Raw genomic sequence first — 14,154 nt, 5'->3', positions numbered from 1 at the left:
CTGGAGGAACTTCCGGAGGAATTCCTGGAGGAACTTCCGGAGGAATTCCTGGAGGAACTTCCGGAGGAATTCCTGGAGGAACTTCTGGAGGAATTCCTGGAGGAACTTCCGGAGGAATTCCTGGAGGAACTTCTGGAGGAATTCCTGGAGGAACTTCCGGAGGAATTCCTGGAGGAACTTCCGGAGGAATTCCTGGAGGAACTTCCGGAGGAATTCCTGGAAGAACTTCCGGAGGAATTCCTGGAGGAACTTCCGGAAGAATTCCTAGAGGAACTTATGGAGGAAACCCTGGAAGAACTTCCGGAGGAATTCCTGGAGGAACTTCCGGAGGAATTCCTGGAGGAACTTCTGGAGGAATTCCTGGAGGAACTTCCGGAGGAATTCCTGGAGGAACTTCCGGAGGAATTCCTGGAGGAACTTCCGAAGGAATTCCTGGAGGAACTTCCGAAGGAATTCCTGGAGGAACTTCCGAAGGAATTCCTGGAGGAACTTCTGAAGGAATTCCTGGAGGAACTTCCGGAGGAATTCCTGGAAGAACTTCCGGAGGAATTCCTGGAGGAACTTCCGGAAGAATTCCTAGAGGAACTTATGGAGGAAACCCTGGAAGAACTTCCGGAGGAATTCCTGGATGAACTTCCGAAGGAATTCCTGGAGGAACTTATGGAGGAATTCCTGGAAGAACTTCCGGAGGAATTCCTGGATGAACTTCCGGGGGAATTCCTGGAGGAACTTCCGGATAAATTCCTGGATGAACTTCCGAAGGAATTCCAGGAAAAACTTCCGGAAGAGTTCCTGGAGGAACTTATGGAGGAATTCCTGGAGGAACTTATGGAGGAATTCCTGGATGAACTTCCGGAGGAATTCCTGGAGGAACTTCCGGAGGAATTCCTGGAGGAACTTATGGAGGAACTTCCGGAGGAATTCCTGGATGAACTTCCGGGGGAATTCCTGGAGGAACTTCCGGATAAATTCCTGGATGAACTTCCTAAGGAATTCCAGGAAGAACTTCCGGAGGAGTTCCTGGAGGAACTTATGGAGGAATTCCTGGAGGAACTTATGGAGGAATTCCTGGAGGAACTTATGGAGGAACTTCCGGAGGAATTCCTGAAGGAACTTATGGAGGAGTTCCTGGAAGAACTTCCGAAGAAATTCCTGGAGGAACTTCCGGAGGAATTCCTGGAGGAACTTCCGAAGGAATTCCTGGAGGAACTTCCGAAGGAATTCCTGGAGGAACTTCCAAAGGAATTCCTGGAGGAACTTCCGAAGGAATTCCTGGAGGAACTTATGGAGGAATTCCTGGAGGAACTTCCGGAGGAATTCCTGGATGAACTTCCGGGGGAATTCCTGGAGGAACTTCCGGATAAATTCCTGGATGAACTTCCGAAGGAATTCCAGGAGAACTTCCGGAGGAGTTCCTGGAGGAACTTATGGAGGAATTCGTGGAGGAACTTATGGAGGAATTCATGGATGAACTTCCGGAGGAATTCCTGGAGGAACTTCCGGAGGAATTCCTGGAGGAACTTCCGGAGGAATTCCTGGATGAACTTCCGGGAGAATTCCTGGAGGAACTTCCGGATAAATTCCTGGATGAACTTCCGAAGGAATTCCAGGAAGAACTTCCGGAGGAGTTCCTGGAGGAACTTATGGAGGAATTCCTGGAGGAACTTATGGAGGAATTCCTGGATGAACTTCCGGAGGAATTCCTGGAGGAACTTCCGGAGGAATTCCTGGAGGAACTTCCGGAGGAATTCCTGGAAGAACTTCCGAAGGAATTCCTGGAGGAACTTCCGGAGGAATTCCTGGAGGAACTTCCGGAGGAATTCCTGGAGGAACTTCCGGAGGAATTCCTGGAGGAACTTCCGGAGGAATTCCTGGAGGAACTTCCGGAGGAATTCCTGGAGGAACTTCCGAAGGAATTCCTGGAGGAACTTCCGAAGGAATTCCTGGAGGAACTTCCGAAGGAATTCCTGGAGGAACTTCCGAAGGAATTCCTGGAGGAACTTCCGAAGGAATTCCTGGAGGAACTTCCAAAGGAATTCCTGGAGGAACTTCCGAAGGAATTCCTGGAGGAACTTCCGAAGGAATTCCTGGAGGAACTTCCGAAGGAATTCCTGGAGGAACTTCCGAAGGAATTCCTGGAGGAACTTCCGAAGGAATTCCTGGAGGAACTTCCGAAGGAATTCCTGGAGGAACTTCCGAAGGAATTCCTGGAGGAACTTCCGAAGGAGTTCCTGGAGGAACTTATGGAGGAATTCCTGGAAGAACTTATGGAGGAATCCCTGGACGAACTTCCGGAGGAATTTATGGAGGAACTTCCGGAGGAATTCCTGGAGGAACTTTCAGTAGAAATTCCTGAAGGAACTTTTGGAGGAGTGTCTAGATGGATTCCTGAAGGAGCTTCGGAGAGTTTTTAATGCTCTAAATATGCTTACGCTGACCCACGCCGCCGCACCGTCACGCCTTTATTTTTTTTTCTGGATCTGATTTTGAAAGTTCAAATATGTGTATAACTAAAAGCTTTGATGATGTTGGACATAAGTCTTGTAAACGAACTTCAAATCCTTCGAGTTCCGGATTTCCGGAAGTGGCCAGAAGTAGTATGAATACCAAAAAATGTTATCCAACATTTTTGTCATGAAGAATCATGAAGTTTGATATGTCGCATGCTATGTTCTTTTCAAAACTGGATTCAAGTCTTCCACAGGGTCTCCGGAATCGTTACCAAGTGTCCTGGATGTTTCCTTTAATTTAACATTCGCAAAAAATGCTGATGATTGACATGCCTCATGATATATTTGAAGGTATTCTGATATGTGTCCCCAGCTAGAGTCCCGGAACCGGTTCTAGTGTGCCCAAAACTGGCCATCATGCTTCCATATTCGTTCAGAGGCATCGCAAATAAATTTTCTCCGCGATACGGATATAAAAAGACGATGTTGGTACGAATAACAAATGCAACTTGTTGCAAACAAATCGGTTAAGGATGCCAAAAAATGAATGAAAGTTTTTGTGACGTTTTGCGCACAAACACGCACACACATACATACAAACATGCACTCAAACACACATCACCTCAATTTGTCGAACTGAGTCGATTGGTATATAACACTATGGGTATCATGGCCTTCTATGAAAAGTTAGTTTTTGGAGCGAGTATGTAGCCTTTACGTGTACTTAGTATACGAGAAAGGCAAAACTATTGATTACAAGTTAAGTTATACGACTGGAAAAAAAATCCTAAAAGTTGGGATTCAGAACCATTCATAAAGTGACCACTTCTCCGGAAGAGACCAAAGTTCCCTGATGCTCTTCACATGTCTTCTATTGTACACAAATCAGATTAATATGTGCTATACACCCGTATTCTTGATTACGTACAAACGCTTGTTCGAACGAAAGTTGATGCGCATTCTCGTTTACGCATGCAAAATCAAATAAGTTCAAATGAATCCACACCAGTTAGTGACTCAAGTTGAAAGCAGGACAAGTTCCAGTTGGAATGTAGAGGTCTAGAAAAAAGTGTCCGCACCAACTAGTAGATATGATTGAGTGATATTTTCAATTGATTGATTGAAATTTCCAGGGATCCGAAGTAATTAGAACTCACATATATAAATCGGTTTTCGAACTTATTTTATTCCTTTTCCATGTTTTAATAGAACTCCAACAAGTTGATTTCATATTATCAAATTCAAATTTTTATGAACTTTAAAGTAAACGAAAGTAAATAACATGCCTAGTGTCGTATTCCAGCCGAAAACGGCTGTATGGAATCCGCCGTTGAAGAGCGGTGCGACTGTTCGTTTTTAAATTCGACAACAAACTGCCGGTGCAATCTTCGTCGTTGCTACTCAACCCGATGGCGCTACCAACACCATCTCACACTGCGGTGGCAGCAATGCGCTAACATTGCCATACCCCGCCGCGTAACCTCTCTCATCCCCTCACAAGCTACCGATTCATTGGCACACGCTTAAATGCCACATTGTACGGTAAATTGGGGCACGCGAAATATGTGATTTCACGATTGGTATATTTGATTACTTATGTTTAATGTACTATCCACAATAGCAGAATCAAATCATAGTCTAAAATCACTTATACAAACTAAAATCATTAGCCGCTCACTCTGAATACTACATCTTTCTCCTTCCCTACTCTTTCAACTATATGAGAATATGATTCTTTGGAGTTCTACTCACTCTGGAATAAATAAAAACACTCCTAGGAGTCCATATGCAAAATGTGTTCCTTAATAGAAGCCACAGACGTAATCCTACGTCAACATGTCTCGGAGTTCTACTCGTTCCGGAACGAACAAAATTGTCTCGGAGTCCTGCTCTGCATTCGTGTGGTCTTCTATAGAATACCCAGACGAACATGTCTTGGAGTTGCATCGGAGTCCTGCTCTGCATTCGCAAAGTATACTCTTCTATAAAATACACAAACGATGTCCTACCTCAAAATGCCTCAATTTTCTCGGAGTCGTGCTCTGTATCCGCAGAGTGTGGTCCTCTATAGAATACCCAGACGTAGTCCTACGTCAACATGCCTCTGAGTTCTGCTCGCTCCGGAATAAACAAAAATGCCTCGGAGTACTTCACATTCACAAAGTGTACTCTTGTATAGAATACACAGACGTAGTCCTGCGTCAATATGCTTAGGCATTCTACTTGCTTTAAAATAAACACGAAAATGCCTTGAAGGTCTGCTCGCATTCACAAAGTGTACTCCACATAATACACAGACGTAGTCCAGCGTCAACATGTCTCGAAGTTCTACTCGCTCCGAAAAAGAAACAAAAAATGTCTCGGGATCTTGCAATGCATTCGCAAAGTGTACTCCTCTATAGAATACCCAGATGCAGTCATACGTCAAAATGTCTCGGATTTTTACTCGCTCCGGAATGAACACAAAATGCCTTGGAGTCCTGCTTTGCCTTTTTTTAAAGTAAACTTTTTTATTGAATACACAGACGTAGCCCTACTTCAACACGCATCGAAGTTTTACTCGCTCCGGAATAAACGCGAAAATTCCTCGAAGGTCTGCTTCGCATTCACAAAATGTACTCTACAAAGTACACAGACGAAATCCTACGTCAACATGCCTCGGAGTTCTACTCGCTCCGGAATGAACACAAAAGCCTTGTAGTCCTGCTTTGCATTTTCAAAGTGTACTATTCTTTTGAATACACAGACGAAGCCCTACTCCAACATGCATCGGAGTTCTACTCGCTCCGGAATAAACACGAAAATGCCGCATTCGCGAAATGTACTCTATATAATACACAGCCGTAATCTTACATCAACATACCTCGGATTTCCACTTGCTCCGAAATCAACAAAAAAATGCCTCGGAGTCCTTCACATTCGCAAAGTGTACTCCTCTATAGAATACACAGCCGTAGTCCTTCTTCTACGGAATGAACACAAAATGTCTTGGAATCCTGCTTGGCATTTGCAAAGTGGTCACAGACGTAGTTCGACGTCAACATGCCTCGGAGTTCTAATCGCATTCACAAAATAAAATGCCTCGGAGACCTGCTCGCTCCGGAATAAACAAAAAAATGCCTCGGAAACCTGCTCGTTCCGGAATAAACAAAGAAAAATGCCTCGGAAACCTGCTCGTTCCGGAATAAACAAAAAAAATGCTTCGGAGACCTGCTCGCTCCGGAATAAACAAAAAAATGCCTCGGAAACCTGCTCGCTCCGGATAAACAAAAAAAATGCATCGGAGACCTGCTCGCTCCGGAATAAACAAAAAAATAAATGCCTCGGAGACCTACTCGCTTCGGTATCTTTCATTCTATCCTCAGGAGACCTGCTCGCTCCGGGATCATGTTTTATTAAACACTCGAAGACCTGCTCGCTTCGGTAATTATTTTTCTATGATTTCGGAGACCTGCTCGCTCCGAAATTCACAACATAAAATGAAAGTATACTTACCATTTAGTAACTAGCACATTAATGGATGTGGCAAGCACCATTTTCATGCGCTAGTTACAAATATAAAACCAAACACTATTTCTACCGACTGCGACATGTCGTATTCCAGCCGAAAACGGCTGTATGGAATCCGCCGTTGAAGAGCGGTGCGACTGTTCGTTTTAAATTCGACAACAAACTGCCGGTGCAATCTTCGTCGTTGCTACTCAATCCGATGGCGCTACCAACACCATCTCACACTGTGGTGGCAACAATGCGCTAGCATTGCCATACCCCGCCGCGCAACCTTTCTCATCCCTCACAAGCTACCGATTCATTGGCACACGCTTAAATGCCACATTGTACGGTAAATTGGGGCACGCGAAATATGTGATTTCACGATTGGTATATTTGATTACTTATGTTTAATGTACTATCCACAATAGCAGAATCAAATCATAGTCTAAAATCACTTATACAAACTAAAATCATTAGCCGCTTACTCTGAATACTACACCTAGTTATACTAGTTATACTAATTACCATATTTGCGAAAGTTGTCATGTGATATTATACAGAATTTCTTGTCGTATTTCGCTCGCTGCCATATCATTTTCTTCGCCATAGTCAGCTTCAACTAGTAGATCATCTTCAGGTTCCCATTGTATGTGATTTTCCGGCACATTAAAACGTTTTCTCAAATTATGCAATGCGCAACAAACATTCACAATTCTCGCTGCCTTTTCTGGTTTGTAGTGCAATTGTCGAGCTGCTAAAATACATCTGAAAACATTCTTCATAACACCAAATGTTCTCTCAACTATCATCCTTGTTTTTGAATGGATATCATTAAATTTGGTTTGTCTTGAAGAATTCGGTGCATTAACGGTAGTTCGGAATGGTGTTATTAAGTATGGCTTCAGAGGATATCCTGCGTCGCCTATATCAAAAAGATAATAAAAACACGTTTCAGAATACAATTAACAATTGGGAGAAGAATATTAAGGATAGGGAATTGGTTTATCGAAATTGGCTAATTATGTGTATATTTTATGAGAAAACAAATATCTCACCTACAAGCCATGTATTTCGCTCGCCATTAAGGTATTTTTGGTTTAACACTCCATCTAACGGATCATTGTTCCATATGAACGAATCATGATTTGCACCAGGGCTGTTGGCATTCACGTATCGAATGATTTGTTGATGATCACAGACCTAAAATATGCAGAAAAATGCTAAAAATGGTAGAACAGTATAGGTTAAAGAAACTTACTATCATTACGTTTAAGCTGTGGAACCCTTTTCTGTTATAATAAAGATGCTGGATATCTTTCAACGGTTTGAAAAATTTTACGTGTGTGCCATCAACGCATCCTATCACACCTGGAAATCCGGTTCTCCTCGTAGAATCCACGCTTGATTTCACTTTTTTCCTCGTCTGACACTGGAAACTGTATGACTGTGGGACAGAGTTCTGCTTAAAAACATCAATAACAGACGCCAAGATTTTTGACAGCGTCGGCTGGGCCATTCCGGCAAACATATCGTTACCAACACCTTTCTGGTAACTTCCTTCGGCGAAGAATCGCAGTGCAGCAGATAATTTCAGTGTCGCTGGAACAGACGTAGATTTAACGCCTCCTAATTTATCTTCTACAAAGTCCAGCAAATATCTGAAGAGTTCTTTCGATACTCTAAAATATTCCATAAACCTGAGATTGAGAACAATGAAGTTAAGTTATGAAGTTAATCGACAGCACCTTATCAGAAACTTACGAATCGTGTGGGAGATCCAGAGGATTACTCATATCTCTCAATCTTCGTCGTTCGAGACGGTAAGGTCCGGAATCGTCTTCTCCGGAATCACTCTCGTCATCACTGAACCAATATTCTACACAGCTCATTTTATGCCTGAATTTAAACAATTACTAAAATGGAAAATTTCCTACTGTATTTGCTAATCACCAGTAACTAATAAAAATTGTTACATTTAGAAAATCTAAACAAATTCTCAGACATATTTTATTAACATGACTTATACTTTAATTAGGTCATACCATCAAAATGATAGAATAAAATCAGTAATATATCAGTAGAACATTTTTCAAACGATGTGAAATAAAACATATACATTTGTAAATATCCTTCATTAGTTTTTCCCAACCTAAATTTGATATTAAAAAGAGTTAAAATAAAAATGCATTTTGTTGTTTAAAAAATAAGCCATAATCATAGAATTCCGATAAACTTCTTGGAGTTTGACATTTATGTGAATGAACACCGCTTACACTGGAAATTCATTCTCTCACTCGATATGAAATGAATCTCTCACCTCACGCGAGTCGACTTTCGGAATAGAGCTAAAACTGTCACGGGACAACGACACGGAAATTGTCGTTTCGACTCCCACGGCACATAGAATAAACACAAATGTTGAATTATTGATGAGCCAACGTTGCATCCAGGCCTAACATTACATCCCGTTACCCTATGTATGAGTTCTACAAAGTAATTTTGAGGGTTTACAATCTAAGGTTTCAATTTATCTTCTCCGAATTATATTCATATGTATTTTACTTTCGTTTAATTAGTGTTTCTTTTCTGCTGCAAATTTACGTTCTTCTATTACTCTATTATCGGTTGTGGGCAGTGTTGGTAAATGGGCTTATTCCACGATTAGAGTGAAGTGAGGTGAGAAGAGTCACTTCACTCTCACTTGTTCTTTTTTTGGCGATTCCGACACTCGACTCGAGTGACGTGAGTGGTTCATTCCATCGCGAGAAAAGAATTAACACTTACGTCAAATTGCGTTCATTAGTCAAACTGTCGAATCGATGAACCACGCCATTTTTCGATTTTGGCGCATAAAGTTTTGAGGAAAGAACTGTATACTCCAAGGAATAAAACATATATTTTACAAAAGATAATCGAAATCGTTGAGATCGTGTTTATTTTATCGGATTGAAATATATTTCTGCAGTAAGATTGAAGTTATTCGCTAATTTTGTAGAAAAAAAATTATTATAAAAAATCATTCGCCATAATTACAATATGTCAACTGATGTTTACTTTTACGTGGAACAAATTGTATGATAGTTTCGTGTTCGAAGTTTCTATTATTTTTTGATAAAACAGAAATTCCTGATGTAGGTAAGTTATTTGTACTTTTGGTATTTAATTGTTCATTCAATTCGAAATCAAATACTGTTCTAGGTGCGTAGAAAACTTCACGATTAACAACTTAACCATGAGCTGTTTTGACTTCTGGTTTGATAGCGATTCCGAGGGTGATAATATGACTAACGAAGATTTATGCACAGTTAGAGTTGAGCGTCGAAAGCTTCGAGATGCATCAAATCCTCTAGATTTGCCATCTAATACGTAAGTTTCAGTAAATTCTCTGTGATTATAGAAATGGGTCAACGCTCTCATAGTTAGTTTATAGATTTTGAAACAAAAATTGAACAGTTTTCTTCTTAAGTGCATTGCAACCGTCGAGCAGTGACCCATTTTCACCCACATATGCCTCATAATCGATAAAGCTAACAATCGATTCTTACCACCCAATATTCAGGTTCGTGGAGTATTTCCGAGTTTCCAAAGATTTATTCAGACACCTTTTTGATATTCTCGATGGAAATTTGGGAGTAGGATCGTCCACAGTTTTACCTATTATTAAACTAGCGGCTGCCCTCAGATTTTTCGCTGAAGGCAGCTATCAAAAAGGAGCTGGGAATGACCTCTTCGTTGGAGTTGCTCAGCCAACAATGTCAAAAATGTTGTCTAAAATTATCGATGTTTTTGAGGAACAAATTTGCAAAACAGCGATTAAGTTTCCTACGAATGACGATGAAAAAAATGCAATTAAAATGGGTTTTTTTCGAGAAGTCTGGATTTCCTGGTGTCATTAATTGTGTTGATGGAAGTCACATAAAAATAATCAAGCCGAAACATGATGTGCAGCATCTATATTCCAATCGTAAAGGTTATCACAGTCTGAACGTTATGATGGTATGTATGCTTAGTTTATCGATTTTGTACGCAGAAAATAATTTTAACTGAACCTTAGGTTTGTGACCATAAGATGATCATTCGATACGTCGATGCAAACCATCCTGGGTCTTCACATGACTCATTTATTTGGAACACAAGCGCTCTAAATCAAATGCTGGAAACACATTCCATTAATGGCGATCGGAATTCATGGATCTTAGGTGAGTACTAATGGGTTTTCGGTTAGCGTTGCCAACAAGAGCGTAGGATTGCTAATCGGGAGATGGCGAGTGGATTCTATATTTCCTGAGCATAGTGTGCATTGTACACAAACAAGATACAAACTCTTGCAATAGGGCATAGAAAGGCTTTCGATAAATAACTAAGAAAATGCTTATAGAACACATTGAAAAACTAGCAAAGTTATAGTTGGGATGTAGTACCATTGAAGGAGGTAAAGAAGAAAAAGAGCTACAGTCACATTATGCTCATATGGAATAATTTTAACTGAATTGAAGTTTAAGAAATTTGTTTTTAAATTCTTGAAAAATGATTATTTAATTTATATAAGAATAAACCAATTTATTTTCTATTCGACAGGTGATGCCGGCTACCCTTTGAAACCATATTTGATCACGCCTTATAGAATATCGGGAAACATGCAGCACAATGAATCGAAGATTAAATTCAACCAAATGCATTCAAAAACAAGATGGATTGTTGAGAGATCGTTTGGAATTATTAAGAATGTATTTCGATGTATTCTTGGTGCGAGGCAGCTTCATTATAAGCCCGAAAAAGCTAGTAGAATTATTAATGTATGTTGTGCTTTACACAACTTACGCGTTAGATTTAATGTACCCATACCCGAAGAAAATGTAGTTCAATTGGAAAATGATTTTCCTGAAGATGTTAACAATGAAGAAGAAAATTTTACTGCTGCTGTTATCAGGGATGAAATAATGCAAGCTATTATGTGAAAAAATCGTATAATTATATGTATACATAAATTACTAATGAAGTGATTGTTACATTGAACAGCTGAGGCTCTTTCTTTTTAATTTCTAGACAATAAACTTATGATGCGTCTTTAAAGGGCGATAGACTCAACTCATGGCAACACACGGAGTACCCCGATGCGACTGTTTTTTATGAATTTCACGAAAATTTTTAACGAGTCTGTGAAGGACGATAGACCGCGTTGACCACCCCAAAGGAAAATACGGTGAAAATTTCAGGATATTTTGAGAACTTGTCGAGGAAATTTGAAGAAATTATTCATGAAATGGAGAAATTTTCCGGTTTACTTTCCTTTGGAAACCCGGATAAAAAATATCATTAAAGTATACATTATTTTATTGTTACAGCACTATTTAAAACATGTAGCGATGTAAAATAATTTGATGTAAGGCAGTGCGATGTATTTCGTTGTACATGCCAAATGAATATGATAAATTAGTTTTCTTTAATTAATTAAATTATAAAAAAACATCTCAAATTTCACTCTGATTTGCATTATTTTATTTTTCCTAATTGAAATTGATATAAACACTTTTACAGGGTTTTTAGGGGTTTGCACTGGGCAGTGGCCAGCCTGGAAGTTCTGCGGTACTCTGCGAAAAGGTTTTTTCTCGAGTTTTTTTCTGGTTAATGATCACGATACTTTCTACATCAGTGCCACACTTATCTGTGAGGGATATCAGGCGTGAAGATGATGATAATGCCAGCATAGGCAAAGCATGTCTTCTAGAACACGCCGCACAGAGCCAGGGCCTTGCCCCTTGCGGCATGGATACAGTTGAAAAACCAGGTCATGTAGCCCACGTTTTCTAGTTTGAGTTGATCCAGTTGAATATTACCAGAAGGCCGCTGTAGCACTCTCGGCCGATCGTTAAGTTCTCCGCTAAGCAGCGGTAAACACATAATCGATTCCCTGTAAGATGCTATGGATATCTTGTATCTCACTTACTTTTATGAGATCAGAGTAGAAAAAAGTAATCTGAAAAAACGGAATGGTTACGATTGATGATACACTCAACCCTCTTTTTATTGCAGTTTTTTATACGTCACTTCGTTTTACAGCCTCCTTTTTACGGCACGTGACGTAAAAAGAATTTGAAACATTATTGACATCCAAAAGTAAGCCTAAGAAGGCACTCTTAAAAACCCAAAGAACAAAGCAGATGCTTTGTATATTCATCATTTGCCTTCAACAATTGTTCCATTTCAGCCCTTTTGTTAAGCCACCCCAAATTTCGGAAAAGTTCTGCTTAGAGATTTGCATCCCTTCGCAGAACTTCAATCCTTTGGCAACATGTGGATTTTCCTCCATTCTCGTCACCAGCAACTGGAATTGCTTCCTGTTTGTGATTTGTATCCGGAAATTTTTGTTTCATTTAGACCGGGTTATATATAGATAGAAACAAATAAATCTTACTTTTTCACCTCCATTGCTACTCGACAGATGAAAACATCACGACTGTAGTCGTTACTTGAAAGTCACCCCACAGCGACATCCGTCGTTGAAAATCGACTGTCAGAATACAGTGAGAGTTCATTCTAGTTCATTCACCACGACTCTTCTCACTGCATTCGACTCACGGAATCGCTCAGACAAAGTGAGTCTACTCACCTCACGTCACTCTAATCGTGGAATAGACCTAAAAATCTTAAATTCTCAAATCTCATTGGCGATTCAAATCATGCGTGAGCCAAATTGCATCAGAATCATGGCCCAGAGAATGGCTCATGATTCGAATCGCGATTTGCATCATTGCATGATTTTACGTGTTCTTCTTTGTTGAATGCATTGAATTAACTTTTTTTGCTTAAAACATTGGCTAATAAATCCATATATGAACAAAACACGCCTCGATTGCGTTTTGACGCTTTTTAGAACGAAATCATTTTTCGGCGAGTGAGCGAAACGATGCGATTCTTTCCAAGAAACTCAAGCGCAATGCTCTCCCTACCACGGTGCCCCGGTAGACCGTTATTATAAAATAAAAATGTCCATCAAAACCAAGTACAGGGCTCGATTCCTGTGGTGATTCTGCACCTCTGGACCAATTTTTAAAAACATCCCTAGGAGGAATCTCGAGAAATCTTGATTTGAAGTTTTTAGTTAAGAAATTTCAAAAGAATCCATATAAGAATCCAAAATATCCCAAAAACCCTGATTAATCCACCTAGATAGATGTCCTTCAATCTTTCTTTTACCTGCCGGTCGGAAGTAGCCATCAGCTTTGCAGGGTTGCTGTCCGGCATTCTTGAAATATGCCCTGCCCATCGTACCCTTCCAGCTTTAGCTACCTTCTAGGTTCGCCGTAGAGCTGGGCGACCTCTTATTTCGCCAAAGATGGCCCTAAGCACGCGTCGCCATTATTAGAACCATAAATATTTACAACTGACTTATCTTATCAAACTGACTTAAGTATGTTTTGTATGGCTAACTTGCTCGAGTTTAGTATAAGTGTTGCTTTCAATGTTTAATAAAATGAAAGGTAAAAATTAATTTTAATTTAGTGTTTATTTCCATAATGGAGAGAAGTAAGACCAGAGTAATAGTAGTTAGAAGCTGTTATACTCGATCACAGCACTTATTAACCGATCTTTACTGCCAAATCTCGTCAAAGTTCTATTCAACGGACTAGAAAAAAAGCATGTTTGATATGTAAGCCAAAACCTATTCCGGTACCTCTACAGAGCACTGAAAAATGATAATTCAAGATATGGTACTTTGACGTGAATGGAAGCTGCGGCTTTTTCCAGCTGCTGGCAAAGCCATCAAGTGTTTCCTCAAAACCATGCTCGAAGAGCTGTATCTTGCGTACATTTTTTTGAAATCATTCAGAACCTGCTGATTGAAATATTAATTAGAAAATTGTTAATGTTTTAGCAGAGTAACTTATTGTGACGTAATCCGAAATATCGGGATTCTAGTGAACTCTATGCAATTTGTTGATACCTAATCTGTACTGGGTTCACCCATAAATTTACTCAACATTGCGCTTCTCGAGCAACTTTAAAATCGTATTAACAATTCCGAACTAGATGTGTAGAGGCGGAGATAAGCAAAGGTTCATTTTGTTTCTTTATTAAAGTGTTTTTAAAAGTTCAAAAATTGAATATTTTATCTTCGTCGTAACCGAAAACCCAAAAGAATATGCACAAAGCTTGTAAAATTCTTTTCCTTGGTTCTCGAGATCTCATTCTATATGCCGAGCTCACTTTT

General features: G+C 40.0%; 2 pseudogenes; one reads left to right on the top strand and one right to left on the bottom strand.

Annotated features, from left to right (window-relative positions):
- Positions 1 to 3,616: 3,616 nt before the first annotated feature.
- On the bottom strand, positions 3,617 to 8,245 carry LOC134214895 (putative nuclease HARBI1; annotated as a pseudogene).
- Positions 8,246 to 8,753: 508 nt separating this feature from the next.
- On the top strand, positions 8,754 to 11,106 carry LOC134214894 (putative nuclease HARBI1; annotated as a pseudogene).
- The last annotated feature ends 3,048 nt before the right edge of the window (positions 11,107 to 14,154 follow it).

Source organism: Armigeres subalbatus, chromosome 2 (genome assembly GCF_024139115.2).
Source record: "Armigeres subalbatus isolate Guangzhou_Male chromosome 2, GZ_Asu_2, whole genome shotgun sequence".
NCBI lineage: Eukaryota > Metazoa > Arthropoda > Insecta > Diptera > Culicidae > Armigeres > Armigeres subalbatus.
The sequence above is the reverse complement of the archived record's forward strand: the minus strand, read 5'-3'. Positions and strand labels throughout refer to the sequence as shown.